This window comes from Heterocephalus glaber, unplaced genomic scaffold (assembly GCF_053883595.1).
Source record: "Heterocephalus glaber isolate CG9 unplaced genomic scaffold, H.glaber_assembly_v1.0 deba00000676, whole genome shotgun sequence".
Lineage (NCBI taxonomy): Eukaryota > Metazoa > Chordata > Mammalia > Rodentia > Bathyergidae > Heterocephalus > Heterocephalus glaber.
The window spans coordinates 2,132,185-2,154,703 of NW_028258156.1; the positions used below are offsets into that span (position 1 = coordinate 2,132,185).

The window sequence follows — 22,519 nt, forward strand, 5'->3', positions numbered from 1 at the left end:
CCAAGGGTTCCATAGTCAGCATTTCAAAATGTGCCTGGAAATTTCCAGCTGCCTACTGGTAAGTGAATGCTTTCAATGCCTCAGGAGTGAGCATGTAGCCGAGGACTTGGAGCAGGCTTCATGAGTAGCTTCACCCTCATCTTGCTTCTTTTGTCAAATGCTACATTCATAACTTCTGCTCATTATTTAACTAAAAGAGCTGAAGTTGGTAGAGGTGCTGTCTTCGTGCACTGTAGTGAGATAGTCAGATCCCACTCTGCAGTTGCTGAGGAAGTACCATTCAAGGAAAGGAGGTGGTGGGCTGAGGCCACTATAAGGTCACTGTGTCAGTATCCACAGGGAAGTGGGGATCATGACCTTCAGCCCTCCATAACCCACCAACGCCACCCCCGAGTCAAGACACCTTTTGCTATATAATAGACTACATGTTCCAAGCGATGAGAGTCATATGTAGGTGGCATAACAACTCATTTATATTTTAAACACCATCTGCCTACAGAGTATCCCAATCCTTTAGAAAGGAATCTTATGTATTTAATAGTATGCCGATGGAGGGGCTGAAGGGAGAGCAGGGGAATGGGGAAAAAAATAAGAACCAAGAGAGACTATGTAAAGGTGCAAATTTCCAATGATGAATGTCATTATATTGTATACCTAAAATGTACCATAAAATTAATTTTAAAAAATAGTATGCCTAAAATAATACTCTTCCAGCTGGATCTTGAGCGCTGGGACTCCATTTCTGCCAACAATGACCAACAAGGGGAGGGCAGAGCCACAGGCAGAACTATCATGACATAAGCTGGTCCTAGGAAAAGTGTGGCATCCACAGATGCTGCAAGGTGGCACTAGGGGACAATTTATCCAACATGAAGGAGGATAAAGAGAAGCCCTAGAAGACACAATGAGGAATGCTGGCAGCAGGGCAGAGCAGGGTTGGGGGACAGCTGCCTACTGCTGTCCCAAGTGCCTCTGGAACCCACATTCAGGTCACCCTGACGCACAGTAACTATCCTGGGGCCGTGTTCACTACAACTACCACCGCCCTGGTTATCAGAACAACTGTCATAGGACCTTAGTGCCTCAGTGCTTTTATTCAAATAATCCTTCTGTAGTAGACTAACCCTATGTCACAATGCCTACATCATTTGCCTCATTTTTCATCACATAGCATTATATCATCTCACATCATCACAAGAAGAATACAACACAAAACATTTTAGGAAAGAAACCACGTTCACACCACCCTTAATACAATATATTATTAAAACTGTCCCATTTTATTAGTAGTCATTGTGCTATTTTCTTTATTTGTCTTTCCCAGCCCACCTTGATCCATTCTCTGCTTTTCTGTCTGGCTGTCTATACCAGAAGCCTGAGCTCTTTGGAGTACACCCTCCAGGCTTCTTTGCTCTCTGGCTTCCACTGTTCAGCCAATGAAAAGAGGGCCAGGAGTTGAGGAGGTGAGAGGACAGAGCCTGGGTATTCTCGCCATATGCCCCTCATTCTTGCATCCTTCCTCTCTTTCTTCTTCAGCCCTCAGGGGAATCTGGAGCCACCATTTACTGCCCTTCTTTTGCAGGCCTAAGGCGCTAAGAGCTTCCTGCTGTCACTCATCACCAGGACCCTCCCCATCCTCCCTTGGTTGGTCCTGGAACCCTGCCTTCACTGTCATTTAAATCTTTTTGGTTAAATTATTTTTACTGTGCTGCTTCTTATCAGGAATAAATACCCTACCAGATATAAATAGTCATCCCTCAGTATCTGTAGGGGGTTGATTCCAGGACCCTCTACAGACAACAAAATCCAAAGATGTTCCAGTTCCTCATATAAAATGACATCATTCTTGCATATAACCTACACACACTCTTCTATAAACTTTAAATCATCTCTGCATTGCTTATACAATCCAATACAATGTAATTGCTGTTTAAATAGTTGTTATACTGTATCATTTAGGGAGTGATCATAAGAAAAAAAGTCTGTACATGTCCAGTACAGGCTCAATTTCTTCCCACATATTTTCAACCTGCAGTGGATTGAATCTGCAAGGCAGAACCTGTGGATGGGAAGAGCCAATTAAATACATAGTTTTATTTGAATTAAGTTTTTTACTTCTTTATTATATTATATTTACAGCTTTTAAAAATTATGTGTCTAGGTAGATTTTTAATCTGTAAAATTCATTACAAAATTATAATTGTTTACTATAAAATATTTGACATAAGGAAGGCTCATTTGAATCTGATGAGGCTAGAGAGAATGAAGGCATAGTATGGGGAAATGTAATGTTAACCAATTGCAAAGAGCTGAGGTTCTGTAGTGATGCTGGAGGGGCTCACAGGCAGACCAGCAGAATATGCCAGAAAACAGAATCAAGCCAGGGAGCTGGCAGTTAACAGCAGAACCATGCAGCGGTGACACCTGCATACCACTTGGAAGACTATAAATACACATGTGTTACATGCATATATACTTAAAGATACAACTATCTTTTTGAGAAACCCTGTGGAACTTATTCAAGAATGTGAGTGCAAAGATCCTCAAGAAATCTGTCAGCTACTTCTACAGCTAGGCAATTGAACTGCATGGAAGAAAAAAAAACCTTATTTACATCCAAGCTCCCAAAACCCCACAATGAAAAGACCACAGCACCAGGACCCATTAGAAAGTGGTGCTGACCTAGGGATGCCCCTCTAGAACAGCTACACTTCTGTGTGCACAAAACACTAAGCAATCTTGTGTCGTGCTTCACTGTATGTCTACAGCACATGCGCATGCACGTACATGTGCAGAGGCACATGAATACACATCACATATCCTCTAGGTAGATTAAGATCATAGTTTTTAAGCTACAGCCTCAAAATCCGGCCAGATTTACCCTGGATTAATAAAGTATACATACACATTGGCAATGTACAGAATGCCATCCTAGAAAAGTGACTAGAATCCAGATCAACTGTAAAAGACTGAAACAACCTGGGCCTTCCTTGTTTATGTCCAAGAAACAGAAAAACTTACATCTGGTGAAACTTTGGGTCTGAGAATGTTAGGTGCCAGCCACACTGAAGAATGGCAGTTTTCCAATAATGTTATTGTAATGAATGCCCAAAATTAAAAGTTTTCCTCCAGGATAGGAACTACCGTTAAGCAAGGCGGCTCCCTCCCAATTATAGTTTATGTCTTCTTCTCTTATGTATCCACATCCTCTCCAAAGACCCCTATAAAGTTTTCCAGGCCACAGCCAGTACACTTGCAGAGTACACCAGAAAAATCTGTAACATACAATACCCAAATCACCTTGAGTAGAGGCACAAAGAGCTTGCTTCAACCTGCAAATGATGGCTACATGGTGTCATAACAGAGGATCTTCTGTCCCCAGTTTCCAGTGCCACAGGGCTATGCATCTACTTCATCATAGTGACCTCCAACTACCATTCAAAAGGGAATTAACTGGGGAGAATATACATTGTAACCCATTTTCTACATTTTGCCAGACTTGAGAAAAATCTAGAGAGCTGGTGTTTGTCTCTTCTTATCCAAAATTTCTCCTTGCCTGTCCAAGACTCACAAATGAACAGAGAGGAGGATATGCAAATCCATGACAAGGTAGAGTATCTAGCCAAGTGGATCTGGCTTCTGTGGCAATCCACTATCTGGGGAAAATTATGGTTTAACATCAGCCATTTGAGTTGCATCAAATATCCTTTTCTAAATCTATGTTGGGCATTTCTTAATTACATATTTTCTCCAGCATGAGAAACTGCAAGCTTGGTAAATTATCCACTTCAATATTTTTCCTGACAGACAAATCAAGTATCAGAACAGCAGTTTAAAACAGCAGGTATCATCACACTGGGATAATTTTTAAGATTTTTTAGGCCCTTCCTTTGGTAGTTGTTTCTAGCAATATATTATGCAAAGTCCTCAGATACCCCCTAATTGATTTTTAAACCCAAGGAGGCATATTACAAATGCCCTTGGATTTTTTTGTTATTTTGATCCAACAAAAAGCAGCAGAATCATTATTATCAATCACAACAGGATCCATCAAACAAACAGCTTGCATTATTCTGACATTCTCCTTTGTGAAAAGACCAAAAATAAATAAAGAAAAACAAAATTAAAACTCATCAGGAATATCAGTTGATTCTCCCAAATCATAGCTTCTCTTATTATTGCAAGGAACATATGATTTCATTCACATGATCCAAAGGAAGTCTAAAGATTCAACCTCATCACTGCCTCAGCTCGCCTCACAAACTAAATCTTTCAATTGGACAGGTCCTAAGGGTAAGGAAACAGCAATGCTTGACCTATTTAAGGACAGAGAAGAGTCAGGGAAAAAAATTAGAGGAAAGCTGACAGGACCTTCTTAGGAGAAACTAACAACTTATTAAGCTTGGCAAAATGCTTTTAAGCAATCAGTGGAGTTTTTTAAAAAGTTATTCAACTGAACATGGATGTTAGGAATATTCCTCTAAGCAAGACCCTTAAATTATAACATTAGTTCCCCTGGAGAAGGATCCTAATACAATATCTGGCCAGGAAAGAGACAAATATTGCATAATCATAACACAGTTAACCAAAAGTACAGAAGAAATACTTGTGGTTTCATGACAGAATGTGAAGGCAAAGCACCTGAACAATGTGAATGTAACTATGAAGCTGTCAGAAGGTGGAATGTGGGAGTGGGGAACAGGGTAAAGAAAGGATGCTAAATGACATTATAGTTGAAGGGTGTCTTAGTCTGTTTTGTGTTGCTATAACAAAATACTTAAGACTAGATAGTTTATAAAGAAAAAGTTTATGTCGTGCACAGTTCTGGAAATCTAAGAGTATGGTCCAAGAGTAAGGTCCCCAGGAAAATGCAGAGCCCAGAGAACCAACAGACTTGGTGTCTTGTCAGGACCAAACAACTCTGAGACATCCAACACTAAATTAAGCAGATCTATGAAAAGTTGGAAGCAATAAAATATGAAACCATACATATGCCATCAAAAAGATTCTCTCAATCACTGAAATAATTTCTTGCAGCTTCTTATCCACCAAAGAAAGGATTCTTTAGCAGATTCCAATTTTTATAAATTTCTGCTCTAAGTCAAAGAAGAGCCCATGGGAAGAAAGAAAAACAGGCTCATCTCAGAAGGCCTCTTACTGTGGGATGGCCATATAACCAGAGAGACTTTAAAAAATTCCACATAAAATTAAGACCATGAGTCACTGTACTATTTGTCTTTCTCTCTCAACTGTGGGCACCTCCACTTCTAAGTACACATAAACGTCTTCCAGCCCCCTCCCTCAGCAGGTACGTGTGTGGGACCCACGTTCCAGTGACACAAAGAATGAACATCCTCTAGCACTGCCTTCTCCCTCCCAACATGGCTAAGCATCATGGAAGTGAGGCTCCACTGAAACATAGGGCTATATTAAGGGGACTCATGCCTGTGATACTAAGTGAGTTGGTCCAAATTTCTTTTTTTAGATTTGTAGCACCTAAAAGGACAAATATATATGAAGGAAGCCTTCAGAGTTGGACTCCCTTTGGAAAACCTTATCTTCATTTCTTAGCATCAGTCCCAACAAAACACACCTCTATGACCTGTCATATATGAACTGGAAGACTAGTCAACGAAGCATTATGGAAAATGAAGTTATTAGTCACTGAGCACACGCTACATACCATTTTTTTAAAAAAAGATACAGTCACCCCTCTGTACCCACAGGGGATTTGGTTCTAAGACCCTCACCCCGACCCTGCAGATAGCAAAAGCTGTGGATGTTCAAATCACTTATATAAAATACTTGTATTTGTGTATAACCTATGTAGATCCTACCACATACTTTAAATCATCTGTAGATGACTTACAATACCTAATAGAATGCACGCGCCACGTAAATACTTGGCAGATTGTATTCTTTAGGGAATAATGACAAAAATGTCTGAAGGTGTTCAGGACAGAGGCATTCTTTTTTCCAAATATTTCTGATCCATAGTTCATTGCTGCAGACAAAGAGGGCCAACTGTATGCACCAGCCCTTGGTTTCAGTACAGTAACAACAATTCTAATATGCATGGAGTGCCTTGTGCTGCATGTAGTATTCTACTTAGTTCTCAACAGAACTAACTCTATGATGTTGATGGTGTTTTGATCTTCACATTTCAGGCAAGAGGTCAGTAACAAGCCCATAGTCACAGGGCTAGTAAGCCCAGATGGACAGCCCCCACTGATGCCCAAGGAGAGTAAAAAACAGCCTTGCCTCTCAAGAGAAGAATTACTTACACACACAGTGTTTAGTATGTAGCAGGCACGCGTTAACGACTTTGTTTAACCCCAATAGCACCGGTATGAGACGGGCGAGACCACTGCTGGAGATGTTTGTTTGGTTTTGCTTTGCACTACAGGGGGCTATACAGGAGGTGGGAAGGTGTTGCTGCACTAAATCCCCAGCCCTTTTTAGCCTTTATTTTGTGACACAGTCTGACTAAGTTGCCAAGGCTAGCTTGAAATTGCAATCCTTTTACCTTAGCCTCCTGAGTAGCTCGAGTTACAGGCAAGTACCATTGAGCTCTGCACGGCTGCTATTTTATAAAGATGCGTTGTCACCCAACTATTAAAAGGCAGAGCCAGAACAGAAACCCAAAGCAGTCCAGTTATTCCATGCTCTCCTCTCACAGAGAGAAGGGTGATGAAGACTTCACACCCTTTCATATGAGGAACATTTGGTTCATATTTTCACTGTGTCATATTTTGGAAGTTGCCAGCAGCCGCATCACCCTGCCCCAAATGCTCCAGTCTGCATAGGGCTTTCTGGTGCTGAGTGGGAAGGGGGAGAGAGAACCCGAAACAAATGGAAGGACCAAATGCAACAAGTAAATTGTGGGCAGAACCATGGAAAGGATCAAAGTTGATGACTAGCCCAATGTTTCCTTTGAAACCACATGTGTTTGTGGGTATTCCATACAGTTCACCCCAGGAAAGGTGCCCTGGCTGCTCCAAGGACTACCACCAGGGAAAAAGAACAGCACAGCATGATTATAGAAGTGACATTTTGCACATCTTTTGTTGGTTTTGTGTTTGGTTCTGTTTGTTGAAGTTGTTTTGCCACTGCCACCAACAGATCTTGGGTATCCTGATCAAAGCAGCATTCATTCTGTCATCTTCTTCTTTTTTTTTTCAATAGCTCTTTAAGTTTATTGCAAACACATCTTTAAAAAGACTCAGCCCTACTATTGAAGCTGTAAGACAATTTTTTTTTTTTTGGTACTGGGGAATCGAACTCATGACCTTGCACTTATGAGGCAGGTGGCAGAACCACTGAGCTAAATCCCTGGCCCTTGACAATTTTTTTTTTATACAGGGTCTCACTATGTATTTCAGGCTGGCCTTGAACTTATTATGTAGCCCAGGCTGGCCTCGAACCTACAGTGATCCTCCTGCCTCAGCCTCCCAAGTGCTGGGATTACAGGCACACGCCACCACATCCAGCTATAAGACAAATTTTTAACTATTGGTACTATACTATGAAGCACAACGAACATCTTATTTAAATAAAAAAAAATAATATTTCACTGGGAGATAGAGCCAACAGATTTTTTTTTCTCATATCCATATCTAATAGTGCTATCTTACTGGCTACTTTTTAAACAGATGCAAATTTTGAAAAAAACGCCAAAAGCCATGTTTTGCTCAAGAACACTATTGTTCAAATACCACACAGGCTGTTTTACAGCAGATACTCATTTGCCAAGCTTCAGATGGCAAAATGCTAAGTTGTGAATTTGGTATTGTCCAGCGAGTTGCTTCTCCCTGCTCTGGAGACTCTGGTGGCATGGGCTGCTGAGAAGTCACCCTGCTGCCACTCTCTTCTCACAGCTGGATCCACTAGGAAGGATCATTCATGTCCTTAAGATGCAAGGCCAAGCAAAAACCTTTCCACAAATCCACTGGATATCACGATGTTCTGTTTGATGAATTCTGTTGCTTCTTCGATTACATTGTTGATTTCAGGTGCTGCTTTATAATATTGCTCGTTTCTTAATCTGTCTTTTGGCTTTGTTTACATCTTTTTCAACTCTCTTCCAGTCGATCTGCACATAGCCACTATGACTGGCGATCTGTAGGAGAAGAAAGCCACCACCTACTGCTGTTGCTCCAAGTTTTCCAACTTTCTGGAACAAAAATCCTGCACACCAGCCAGTCACGCCACCCATTGCAATCTGGGTAGCTACTGAGTATTTTTCTACCATAGGTCCTGATCGGTAGCCAAACACTCGATTCCACCAGTGGTGTCTTCTTGCATACTCTGTTAAATCTAACACTTCATAAGAGTCGTCATCACTTTCATATTCTTAGGGAGGAGGGTTCCAGGACGCCATGATACCGCCTGAGGCCAGTTCTGGGCCATTCTGTCATCTTCTTACATACATTGGGAGAACACTGGTTCCTGAGGCCCATTTTCATTATTAAATAAAACAGGCTCCAAAGATGTTTTGTTATATTTTTGTTTTTGTGGTACTGGGGCTTGAACCCAGGACCTTGCACACACTGAGCAAGTGCTCTTTTTTTAAGCTACATCCCCAGTCTTACTCTCTTTCTCGATTCAACTGTGCTGTTGTGGGGTAGAAGGAAATTTCTTCTTTCTGCAGCCTAGTCTAAAGCAGCTAAGAATAGCCTAGCCAAGGACAGAATTGTTTGCAAGACAAATGGTAGAGAATTAGCCAGAATCATCTGCTCTGCAAGAGGCTGGCCCCATCACAGAGTGTGTCCATAAACTTTCTTGTGTAGCATTTAAGAGTAGAAAGGATCCCTTGAGTTATGGAAGAGACAGGGAGGCATCACAACCCCACTCTGTGATCATTTAGGGGTGACAGAGTTCTCTCTAAAATTTTTTTCCTTCAAATTATTTACTAATTAGATGGAAAGGGGAAAAATGGAAACCAATGTATGATTTCTTCTAAATACTGTCTATAATACATGACATAAAATAAAAGCAGCAGTCTGTTCAAAAAAATTCTTTAATAATTAGATTTTCTCTGACATCAGGGGGAATAGAAACGAGCTCAGGAAATAGAGACAATGGCTTCAGGTGTTGAGCGGGGGCCAGTGGAGAGCAGGCCAGCAGGAGGGAGCTTCTCAGTGTGTTATGCTCACCATGCATACAGGGTCAGGGCTGAACATCACCAAGTCAGTCTTCTTTCCTCTTCCCTGCCACCTCTTGTTTTAAGATAGCTTCTCCACTGATAGAAAAAAACCAGTGAAAGGATCCAACCCCTGCAGTGACTCGGTTGAGACAGGCAATGGTTGAACAGCTAAATTTCATTCACTCTGTTAGTCTAACCACAAACCCTCTTCATCATCCCATCTTCACTTTTATTATTTTCCCAGGAAAACTAACAAATTAGCTCTCTCGGGTGGGCTTACATTGAAGGAGGAGAGAATTTGCAGTCTGGGAGGCCTTTCTTTAGGACAATTTGTTTGGAAAAGATGTTTCTGGTCATATTGTTGACAAGACCTTTTGCTTCTCCCCAGATTCCATCTTCATAATCCTCAAATATTTTATGACAGACTGATGCGGGCACATGGAAAGGGAATCCCACAAGCTAACTCGGGCATTACTAAAAATCTTCATAAAATCATTTAAGGTACCAGTATACAAACATAAAAATGTGGAATAATTGGTGAAGAGGTGTCTTAGTCACATTCCCCATCACTGGAGCACAGTATCTGACACCAGCAACTTGTAGCAACTTATAGGAGGAGAGGTTAATTTTGGCTCATGGTTATAATCCATTGTTGGCCAGCTTCAAAGGAAAAATAACATGGTAGACAGATCTGGAGGAGGAAGACTGCTCATATCATGCCAGCCAGGAAACAGAGAGAGAAGACAAGTGGCAGGGGGGGAACTATACCCTTCCAGCTCACACCCCTAGTGACCTTCCTTTTCGCACTAGGCCCCACTTCCCAAACAGCACTTTCAGCTCTGAACTCATCCATGGATGAATCTACTCATGAGTACAGCACCCCCATGATCCAATCACCTTCCCAAAGCCCCACCTCTGAGTGCTTGAGGCTTTGGGGAGACAATACAGATCCAAACCACAGTAAGGGACAACGGGGAAAAGAATGTGAATTTTTTACAGACACCAAATGATTCCCAAGTTACAAAAAAATATTTCTCATAACAGAATTATCCATGTTGCATCCGCCTTTCAAATCTTTTAGCACCACTGTCTTCCATATGCTGCGAATATGACCTCACAACACCATTCTGACTTCTCTTAGCATCTGCCAAACCACACTCACATCTCAGGCAAGTGTCAGGCATTTGGGCATCTCGGGTTGTGGCAAGCTGCAACGGGGGAACTGATGACGAGAGAGGCACTTGTCCCAAAGGGTTCTTACCATTTTTTAAAGTATAGGTAGGTCGCTGTTTTATATAAGTAGTCATTAAGTACGGAGACAAGATGAGATAGTGGCTGAGGAGACACAGGGTTGAGGGGTAAGGGGACAAGTTAGTGGCTTAGAGTTTGTGTTGACTCTCCTCTCCTCCATTTTTTCGTGATGTAACTTTAACATAAACTTGTGCTCAATAAATATTTCTGAAATGAATGAATAACCACCTCTCTAAATCCAGATTCTTCAACTGTAAAATGGAGATAATGACCATTGGAAGACAATCTGCTGTGGGCCTGTCATTATTCTGTATGTCTTAGAAGCAGCTATATCGTTGACCTTTGCTCTAGAATCTTTTCAAACATGTTTGTATAGTGAAAAGTTCTAGAGGACAGACTTAGTATATCCCTCTGGAGCAAAGGGGAGGTTTGCTTACTGTCCAGTATAGTAAAGATAACGTCTCCCTCGAGCAAAAGTCAGGCAAGGTTATTTACTACAACATTAAAAGAGAATGAGCTTTCTAAGCTAAGAGTTCTTTGACTGTATTGCACCACTTCATGCTCAGCATCCACGTGGACCACTCCACACCATCCTCAGAGGATTGGGAACAAATGCACTGATGTGAATGTGAAGCTAATGCTACTTGCTGGCTGTGAGTAATAAAGAACTTTGTCTCTATCCCAGGAGTCTCATATCTTTTGCCTGCATCCACAAAACTGGATGGGAGGGTAAATCTCAGTTCTTTACAATTCTTAATAATGGCAGTCTGTATCTCAGAATTACTGAGAAAATTAAATTAGGTAAAAAAATGTCTGCAGTGTCTGGACCAAAATAGATACTCAATTAAAATTAGCTTCTATTGGTACCCTATGTAATGAATGATCTTTTAATCTATATATATTTGAGCAGCATTTGTTTATAAATACATTTACTCTAATTGCTCAATAAAAACTATGACAGAAAAAATGTGACTGATATTAATGCTATGGAGAGACTCAAATATGAATGAAACTAACTTGAGACAAACTCTGATGTTGATGACAATACAAAAGCCATACAATCCACAATTTACTGGTCAAAACCTATAAAGCACTGGATTCCTTTTCTAGTTATTTCAACCACAAGCTATAAGGTTGTGGGCAAATTACACGGAATTTTATTTCCAAACTGTGGAACTTAAAGTCATTGACTCTTCATCTGTTACACTGAAGATTAAACAAGATAGCAATTTGTAAAGTGTCTTAACACAATGCCTAGTACATGACATTTACCAAAGGTTGAGTATTATTTTATTCAAAGAGTGACAATATTTTTTAAAAAAGAGTTGTGATGATATTTATATTTTCCAAAGTACCTTCACACTAGTTCTTTAATTCTCTCAGTAATTTGGGGAGCAGGCAGGAAAAATTTGAGCCCAGCTTCACAGATGGGAAACTCAAGGTAGAGGAGCTTATTAAGTGGCTTTCCCAAGTTCAAAGACATAGCAAATAGCAGACATTTTCTTTTTAAACTTTCTTTCCATGTGGACAGCCCCAGAGACTATGGAAAGGTAAAGATCTCTCTGTGCTTTTGAGTAACAGCTCACATATGACCAGGAGCTGGAGAATGCATTTGGCTCAGCTCACCAGCCTTATGGGCTTAGAGCTTTCAACCAAATGCAAACTTTTGGGGTGTGTGTGTGTGTGTGTGTGTGTGTGTGTGTGTGTGTGTGTGTGCATTTAGGTATTGCCAAAAGTAGATGGCTTTCTATTTTTACAAAGGAAGGGGGAAAGCACTTTGAAAGGGATTTAAATCAAGCTCTAAAGTTTTCTTGGACATCAAATAACTCTTAGAGAACAACATTTTGATGAGTTAAGTATAAATGAATCAAAAACATATGGACTAAATTTCCCTTGAAATGCACAAGGGTCTAAAAATTAGAGGGGAAATGCATTGATAAAATACAGTTGGGATTTTATCGAAACCAAAACATTTACAAAACCATTACATATCCCGATGCACCCAACCTCAGTGTACTCTCTTCTGCCAGCCACAGTCAGTCTCCTCGAGCCTTCCCAATAACAGGCTGCCAAATATTCCCTTTCTTGCCAAAGAAAACACTGGACTCCCAGCCACCCCACAGCAGTTTGGATCCTGTCTTGTGTGTGGTTGATGAAACACCTTCAGCCCAAGTAGTGTGAACCCCAATTCTCCTGAATTTTAAGAAGTAGCCTTGATAAAGTGGCTCTGTGTGCCCCATCACAGTGAAGACTTAATATCCAATGTCTGCCTAAATGGTTTTGTAAGTGGCTATTAAATAAAGCTTCCAGCTTGCAGTCCTAAACTAGTAACCTATCAAGCTACTTTCCAGCTTGTAAAATTAGCTAAAGATGAATTTAAAAGCTGGGGCATAGGCTGGCATAAGAGAATAAGGCTGTAATATATCACCAACTGTGCACACCCCTGCAGCAGATCCCAGCAAGCTGGCAATGAGCATGTGATATTAACTGAAGCCCTTAATTTAAGGAAACGGAATCAACCAACTAGCAATTAACAAATTATTCTTAAACAGGCCTCGCTTAAAAATTAAGTTGAATTACCATTTTTCTATAACTCCTAGGGAAAACGCTGACTGTTACTTAAAGTAAACACAACTTAAGCAGATGATGAGCTCTCGCAGAGCATGAAACCTATACTTAAATAAATCAGCATTGTCGGACTAGAGTGCTACATGGATACTCAGCAGAATTCTTGGGCATCTCTGCAAGATTTGACAATGATTTACTGTCACGAGGAGATGACAACTGAGAGCTCTAAGTTTTCCTGTTGGAGTATTTTGCACCCCTGAGACAGGTAAAGTCTACTGGAAGGAAGTGGTTTTCAACCGATATCCCAGAAGCACGTCACAGAAGGAAAGATGATCCTCACTCACCTAAGTACAGACAGTGTTTCTGTGGTTGTTCACTCACTCATTCATTTGCCCATTCAAGAAATATACACTAAGTGTTTACCAGGTGGCAGGCATTTTGCTAGCCCTGGCCATACAAAGCTGAATGATACTCAAAATTAATCACAAATCATGAAGGCAGAGAAACACCGAAATCACAGTGCAACTTCTAAATTCTTTTATAGAGATGCTTTAGAAATCACTTTAAGAAGTGTACAAAATGAAGAGCACTTGAGGGACTGGGGAAAATCTGTGCTTTTGAAGGTGCCACTCTATTCACAGAGGTTAAGATATAGGTCCCAGGGCCAGGGATTTAGCTCAGTGGTTCCGGTGCCTGCCTTGCAAGCACAAGGTCACGAGTTAGATCCCCGGTACCAACAAAAAAGATATAGGTCCTGAAGCTATAGGTTCAAATCTTGACGACATCATTTATTGGCTATGTGTCCTTGGGAAACTACTTTAACCTTTCTGAGCAAAAGGGACCACCTCTGCAAAAGGGATTAATAGTTGATAACGGCAAGTCCTTCAATGTAATGAGTAAACGAATGTTTGGTACATAGTAAGCGCTATTAACTTAACTGGGTATTGCAAGAAGAAAGCATAGAGAGTACTCCAGTTGGCAGAACAGCATGTACAAAGACAGGGGATTATCAAATGTTTGGAAGTTTGCAAGTATGAGGAAAAAATTCACTATAGTAGGTTCATAAAATACATATGGAAAAAAGTTAGGTGTAAATTACATCATATTATGACAAACCTTGTACATCAACCCAAAGAGGTTAGGTTTATCCTTTGGCCAGTTGAGACCTAACAGAGGTTTGATACAGTTAACTTTGGGTTTTCAGCTCATTCTACCTTCAGTGTAGAGCCTGGGGTCAAGAAGATGGCATGGACACAAGAATCAAATGAAAGGTCTGCTTTTATATTTTGATATTTTTTAAATCATCAAATGGAGAGTCTGCTTTTATATTTTAATATTTTTTAAAATCACAGACAACTAGACCTGTTGTGGTAAAGAATAACAATGTAAATGTTGGCACTTTTGGTTGCTCACCAAGGAAAATTGTGGGGCATAGCAAAGCTCAGATATTCCCAGTCCTTATCCTGTTCTCCACATCTTGGTGATTTCACTATTTGCCTGTCTTCCCACCCCACAAAATATTGGACCTGGATTTCAAAATCCACTGTTGGGAGTACATTTGTAATTGCTCAATTTTATTAGTTTTAATGGTGTTCACAAATCACAGAATGTTAAAAGTAGAAGAGAATTTATGGCAATTGCTAAATCCAGTTGCTCCCCACTTGGGGGTCTCTGGATTCCTAGGAAGTCTGTGAAAGTAATAACAGAGATCAGTTCTATTTTCAGCATTTCCAAAGGCTTAACATATATTTAAACAGTTGTTATTCACAATAAAAAGCTTCACATGCCAAGTAAAATGTCAACTTTCTTTACCACTGGCTGCAATGATTTTGATTCAGTGTAGTAATGCCAGTCATCTTGTGTTTATCACAACTTCTTATTGACAATTATAAGTGCCACTAATTGGAAAAGAAAATGAGTTAATTAAAATTTATAAATAGAAAAAAATCAAATATACCAAGCATGGTCGTGGATGCCTATAATCCCAGCACTCAGAAGGTGAGGCAGAAGGATCACCACAAGTTTGAGGCCAACCTGGGCCACAAAGCCAGCTTGAATTACATAGTGAGATCTTATCTCCAAAAAAATCAAATATAAAAATAAGAGAAAACAAGGAGGTCTCTGTTGGTGAAAGGCTGGGTGTCTGTGATCTCTAGACACTATCATAGAGACAGACACCCTCATGGACAGTAACTCACTGACAGAGTTGATATTTTGTTCTCATCCCAGCCCCACCCATTTTTAGACTGTACAACATTCTCTATGGTGTGAATGCCTATTGGAAGTGAAAATATAAATCAGTATTTTGGGGTTATCTACATGTTAAAGGAAACTCTGAACTTCTGCTTTCAAAAAATGAATGAGTTAAGCAATATCTACCCTCAGATAAAATTCTATTATATAATACAAAAGTGTCTCTTGATAGTAGGGTGTTAAGGGAGGATTCTTGAGCTTTGTCTCTCACAAGCTCTAGTAAACACTTAAGGCACTACATAAATGATGCATCACAATGCACCCCAACCACAAATGGTTCCTGAATAAAAGCTTTTTTGGATAACTGGAAAATCTTAGGTGCAGATGGATGACTAGTGTTTTGTATATTCATCCTGAGCCTGTAATCAGATTTTAATTCCATACATGTCTCTATTCTCTTCTATTCTACAACAGATCTCCCCCAAATCACACAAAGAATAGTAAAAATGTTAATTCCCTTTCAGCAACTGCATTTAAGACATAGATGTCATGACACTGTTCATAGCTAATAGGACTGTATCTTTTAATATGCTTATTAATAACATGAGCACTAAGAATAACATCAGATACAATGCCATCTAATTAGATTATAGTACAAACTACACTTTAAATTCCCTGTTTTTAAGTGAAGTAAGTGCTACTACTATACTTCTTGAAATTAGTAGTCACTGAAATTAGATTTTTGTAAGTGGTTTGTAAGATATTTGGTAACAGATTAAACTAATGGGTATCTTATACTGGTAGAAGGTGCAAGAAGGAAGGTGTATGGAACTAGGACTTCAGTTCAATTCTTGCCATACACAGAGCTTCATCTGAAGAAGACATGATGGTGGGCTTTCTTGACAAACTGATCAAAACTTATCAAATTTATCAAACTTATCAAAACTCTCTTGGCAAACTTATCATGGCTACAAGGAAAGGAGGCACCCACAACAGAGGGTAATTGGGGCACTGCTCTAGTAACCAGATGATCTTGGATAAAATCTTGAGGCCCTCTGAATTATTATCCAGAGATAATAATACCTACTAAATAAGACGATAAAAATGCTTAAATATAATAAGTAGGCATCTATTTTCTCAACGTTCATCAACAGTAGTATGAAATCTTTAAACTGCTTAACAGGTACCTCTCTATGTCACCGCAGGTTGGGAGAGTACTTTCTGCTCATCAGATAAGGAGGATGTCGTGAATAAGAGCTGAGTTCGCTGAGGCATGAAGCATTAGAACAAAGTAAAGACAAATTTATTACTGGATTGCACCAAACCAAAGACCTTCAATGCCTACTGTCTTAAAACTGGGAAAGGAAAACTGGAACAACAGATCATATGTTCAACTTTGGGAATTTTATGTAACAGAATAAATGTAATCTGTTTCCCCAAGTTCCATGATCTTGGTAATATGTCCTTGAACACCACAATCAAATGTTGTGAAAGTCTGCGCTGGTCCCAAGTATGAGAGCAAGGATAAATCCAAGTGGAATCTTAGAGACCTGCTCTACTTTGGAACCTAACCTTAAAAGTCAACATTTGATTATTTCCTAGAAAAAAATGTCATGGAATTTCCATGGGGAAAATGATAATTGCATCTAAGCACAGGCAGATAACTTGCCATTATAAGATTTGGAATCTTTCTTCTTGGCATATCTGAAATAGTAGAATTTAGAACTGAAAAAGATCTAAATGGTTTCAAATTCCAGAAATCCACCCTCTTCAGTTATTTTTTTGCAACACAATCAAAGGAATAATACATCAATAATAAAAACAGGTGCCATTCCATGCTCACTTCACAGATCAAGGAAAGGGGTACACCCTCTGCTGTTTTCTACTGAACACACAGGGAGGCTAAACATAAGGAAATAGATTATTTATAGCTGGCACCAACGTCTCAGGTATGTTTAAGAAACATCAGAAAACATGAGTGACCAAAGGCCATATGCACAAATGTACACAACAAACAGGCTGCATAAGACCTCCCCGGCTTGAGTTGCAAGGGCAAGAAACACTGATTTTTACTGGAGAGGGCATATCAGGTTACAAGAAAGCACACATTTAATTTTTATGAGACTGAAAGCTCAGAGAAACACACACACACACACACACACGAACAAAGCCACTTCATGACACATTTATGAAGCCAATGTAGGACCACTTTAAAATAAAACAAAAGGGAAAAGAACTTGATGGTGTCATCAAAAGGTCTCTGAAAATAAACCACAATGCCACAAGCCATTCTGACGTTCTGATACTTTTAGTCTCCTGGCCAGAGAAATGCTAGATCCAAGTAACATCAGTGTGTCTCCTTTCTTTATATAAATACACAGATATAGGATTACTCACTCCTTTCTGGTTTCTACCAAGAATACTTTTTGTTTTTCAGGTAAATCCAAGAGTCACCAATCTCCCAGCTATAAGCCTCAACCCAAGAACGAAGAGCAGCAGAAATGTGGTTTCATACCAGAGCATCTTCTTCCAGCCAAATGTAATTTATAGCTGAGTGTTTGGTTCATCTGTCACACAGAATTTTATGATCCCACCACTTACCATGAAAATAAATATGTGCTCCTCATTCAGGCAAACGAGACTGTTTTAGAAATAAATTGACCCTACCACTAAAACTTGCCATTTACTCAGAAAACAAATGTTTTCATTTTTCCTCCTGAAGAAGATGATGCAGCTGACACTTAAATTTAAGAGGCTGGTTATATGCCCCTCATTCATAAGAAGGCCAGCCCAGGAGATCCTGGAGGTCACTAGAGCTGGAAACATATGATCGTAACTCTGCCAAATCAACTCTCAGCTCTTGTCTGCATGCAGAATCTCCCAGGCAGAAATGAAACACACCTCTCTACTGACAATCATACATCTGGAAATAAAACAATCTTGCAAGATGACACTGAATTTTTACTAGGCCACACACAGCTCTTAACTATCCAGTCCCTCCTAGAGAGTTCCCTTCCTTTGAGCTTCATGTCAATCTTATAAATTTAAAAAGGTATCATTTTCCCATTTATAGATTGGGAAACTGAGCCAGTATGCATTTACCTAACTGTCCAAAGACTCACAACTAATTGTCAGTTAAGGCAGAAAAAAAAAAAGCCAGGTGGCTTAGGTGATAATTTCAATACTCCTTCAATCCTTCTGATTTTAGAGGAATAACAACACATAGTCCCTAGCATATGCTCTAAAGAAATAAACAAGACATTCATACACTAAATTAAACATCATTCAACAACACTATTCATGAAAAAAAAAATCACCTAATGCTAAGTATATACTCTTTTTAACTATTTCAACTCGGAGCTACACTACTTCCATGAATTTATGGGATTACAAAAAATCTTAATAAATTATCCCATTTTCAAAGTTAAAACTGTACAATGAAAGCCAGTACTGCTATTCGAAACATGTCATTTGAAAGGAAACAAAGCTTATGTTTATAGGGAGGGGCAGGGAGGGGCTGAAGGGAGGGCAGGGGAATGGGAAAAAAATAAGAATGGAGATATATTATGTACAGGTACAAATTCCCAATGATGAATATGATCATAGGTATACTTAAAATGTATCAATAAACTCAATTAAAATTTTTTTAAACATGTAACTTGTTAAATTGTTTATATGTATACAACTTTCCTGCTGAATCTCTAAGTAAACTATAATAGTACGACTTTTAATTTTTTGCCAGTAAACTAACCACCCCAGATTATATGACTCATACTGGAATTAAAAGAAGTCAACATGGGTTTAAAAATCAACAGTCTCATATATTTAGTTATTTTATTATTGAGTTAAAATGACCTATAATGAACCAAAATTTTAAAAATCTATATATGTATTTATTAACTGCCATTCTCTCTTCTTGGAACTCCAAAATATTTCTAAATACTTTCAACGAATTTTCAAATTTCTATAATCTTAAGAAATTCAACTAGTATGGGATAAAATAAACATTCCAAAGATACTATGAAGATAATAGGCACAAAAAAAAAAAAAAGGTCTTTACAAATAACTGCATGTCGGTGTTGAATTTTGGCATTTGAGTAAAATTCTATAAAACGAATGAAATTAATGATCTAATCATTATAATAATTAGTAATTATATTTTCCATCGCTGAGAATAATTAATTAGTTGCATACCTTTGAGGTATTATTATCTCCATCCTAAAATGAGGCAGCAGAGATCGAGCTGAGATGAATGGAGCTGCCTCTGGCTACAGGCAGAAGCAGAGAGCAGGACGTCAGACACCTGGGATTCCTGAGCCCCTGGCCTCCTCCACGCACACTCAGCCAGATTACTGTGAGCCCGGCTGGGAAAGGTCATTGCTTAAATGACACAAGCAAGGAGCTGTCTTTCCCCTCTGTCAACTACTCCTCCCAACTGGTGCTACTGACCCTCTTCAGCCTTCACGTGTGATTTTCTTCAGACGGTGGTTTCCTTGGCAGGCTGCCATGGAAGTGTGCAGTTGAGTGAAGTGAGATAAGTAGAAGTCTAGATCTTTTAAAATTTTTATTACAGTAGAAGGAAGAGGGAAATAGAAAAATAGATTAGTAGAAATGAAACTACGGCTAACAGAAGCGGCAGTGTTCTGAAAGTAACCTATGTTTATATATTTACAGGTGCAAAAGTAAGCCACTACATCAGAAGTTAAGAATCAAAATAATATTTTTTGAAAAAAATTTTATCCTAAAAGTATGTGGCTATATATATGTTTCTAAATTTTGAACATTTCAGATGGATATCCTAGCTGGGCATGGTAGAGCACACCCGTAAGCCCAGCCCTTAGGGAGGCTGACGCAAGAGGATGGCAAATTTAATCCAAACCTGGGCAATCCAGCAACTTAGCGAGACCCAGTCTCAAAATAAAAAATTTTTAAAAGGGCCAGGGATGTAGGATTGTAGCTCGATAACAAGGCCTTGGGTTCAAGGGTTTAATCTGCATTATAACCTCCCCCACCAGAAAAAGGCCCACATCCTTCCCATATGTATAAAAAAGTAAATTTCCTAAACAAAATATTAATACTCAAAGAAAAATGGCCAAAAGGTATAGACAAAAACAGATCATTCAAACTGCCAGAACACAAATGGAAATAATGTTTAATGTTCATTGTAATCAAATAAAAGCAAATTAAAACAATGTTTGCAGCAATGTTGACAATTCTTTCTTTTTAAGGACAATTCCCAAATTTTGGCTGGAGGGTAGGGGTGAGAGACACAATTGCACAACTTTGTTATCAATGAGGGAAGAGGTACAAGCTGTTTTGAAAACAACTTAGCACAATGTATCAAACTCCACTGTTGGAACACTTCCTGGGGAAAATAAAAGATGTAAGATTATGGGTGATGTGAAAGAAGGCTCGTCACAATATTATTTATCACTAGAGGATAACCCAAAATGTTATGCATTGAACAATAGGAAAAACTGTTTAAGTAAACCATGACAACTATGCAGCCATTAAAATCATGTTTTCAAAAAATCACGACCCTGGGGGAATGTTCACAAATGTTCACAAAATAATGTTAAGTTGAAAAAACCTAAACACAGAACTACAAATACTCTATAAAATATAACTAATGATATGATATGGATATGAATATGGATGATATGGATGATATAAAGACAGATTATATTAAGGCGATAAATCAAAATCAACAGTGATTACTTTGGGGTAGATTTTTCTTTGTATTTTTCTGTATTTCCTATTTTCAAATCAGAAAACAGTAAATTTACTATTAAATTTTTAAACAAGAAAGAAAAAAAAATCCCTGAACTTGAGATATAATTACTATTTTTTCACTGTTTTTGGTTCAAGCCAGCTGATATTCGTCTTGACTTAGAAACACATAAGCATAACTTAGGAATTAGGATCAGTTCATATTCAGGGGTAAAACTTTAGAACATTCTTTTCCTAGTTATTCTTTCAGGAAAAATAGATGTGCCATTGTTTCTTTTTAGAGGATTTTTCTCATAAGGTCAGCTTCAGGGAGAAATTTGGAGGAAAAGGCAGTTACCAAGACCACTATCTTGGAAATGGTGCCCCCTCATTTTAAAGGCCCGGCGACCACTCTAAATCGCCCATGTGCTTGCCAGCTTGCAAAAGAGCCCTAGGAGTGCAGACAGGCAACAGCCATAAATGACACAACCAAAAAGCAATTGCTGCTTGTTTGAGAAAATATGCACAGAATATGCCAAAAGACTCCTACACTGGGTGTTTTTCTGAATGAATTTCTTCTAAGTTCCGTCACATGAAACTAATGTAATACTAGGAATCTCTATGATATGAGAACCTCATTCCAAATGCATCTACCACATTGCCTAAGCCACTGGCTGGTCAAAATACACAACACTTCAACTCTGTATTAAACACATGGCGTGACGATAACATCCCATTGTAAAGTTTCAGTGCTTGTTTCATCTGTCCCCAAATATGGCTTTTAACCAATAGTTTTTAGAATCTCTTTCAAAAAACAGTTCAATGGGCTAGGATATGGCTCAATGATACAGCACTTGCCTGGCATGGGCAAGGCCCTGGGTTCTATCGCCAGTACAGAAAAGAAGAAAGAAAAACTTCATAGCTGTCTGCAGCCCCCCAAAATCCTACAGCTGGCTGGTTATTACATTTAGATTTAAATCTAAACACCTAGTATAGCTCACCACACATGATATGATTGGATGCTTGCCCAGGTCTTCAATGTCATCTTGAAGCATTTACCCCTTGTTCACTACACTCTAACCACACTGCCCTCTTTCCTTTTACAAATCTATTACAAACAATAAAACCAAGCACATTCACATAGCACTAGGATTCCTCTATACTTTGAATATTCTTCCTTTTAATCTTCAAATAATTAAATCAGCTTTCTTTCTAGACATGGTTCAAAAGAAATGAAATGAATGAAGGAGATATCAATCTAAACTTGCAAATTAACACATCTTTAATTTTGCTGTTCTTAGGAGAAACTGACCAGTTGTTTACTTCTAATATATGAATGATACCTTTTAAATACTTTCCTGTTAAGTAGAGAGGTTGTAAATATCCAACTGGCAACAGCCAGTTTTAGAAGTTAAAAAAATGAATTAGGATTCTTTACTGCTTACAACTCAAAATCTAGAAAGCTTTAACCCCTCCTAACTGAAGTGTTTTGGGGAATACTGGTGAAGTAAACCCTTACTAAAGCCATAACTACAGCATTAACTCACAGTGTTGTTTACAGGCAGTTTGAGATAGCCTCCAGTGATCCCCATTTGTATAATATCTTCCTGGTGACCATTTGTATAATATCCTCCCCTTGACCCAGTGATTTGC

General features: G+C 39.0%; 1 protein-coding gene and 1 pseudogene across 6 annotated transcripts in view; both read right to left on the reverse strand.

Moving 5' to 3' along the window:
* Creb5 (cAMP responsive element binding protein 5) overlaps positions 1–22,519 on the reverse strand; it is a 418,076-nt gene that overhangs the window by 372,563 nt on the left and 22,994 nt on the right. The gene's annotated exons all lie outside the window — the stretch shown is intronic.
* Positions 2,162–19,173, reverse strand: LOC147829211 (FUN14 domain-containing protein 1 pseudogene; annotated as a pseudogene).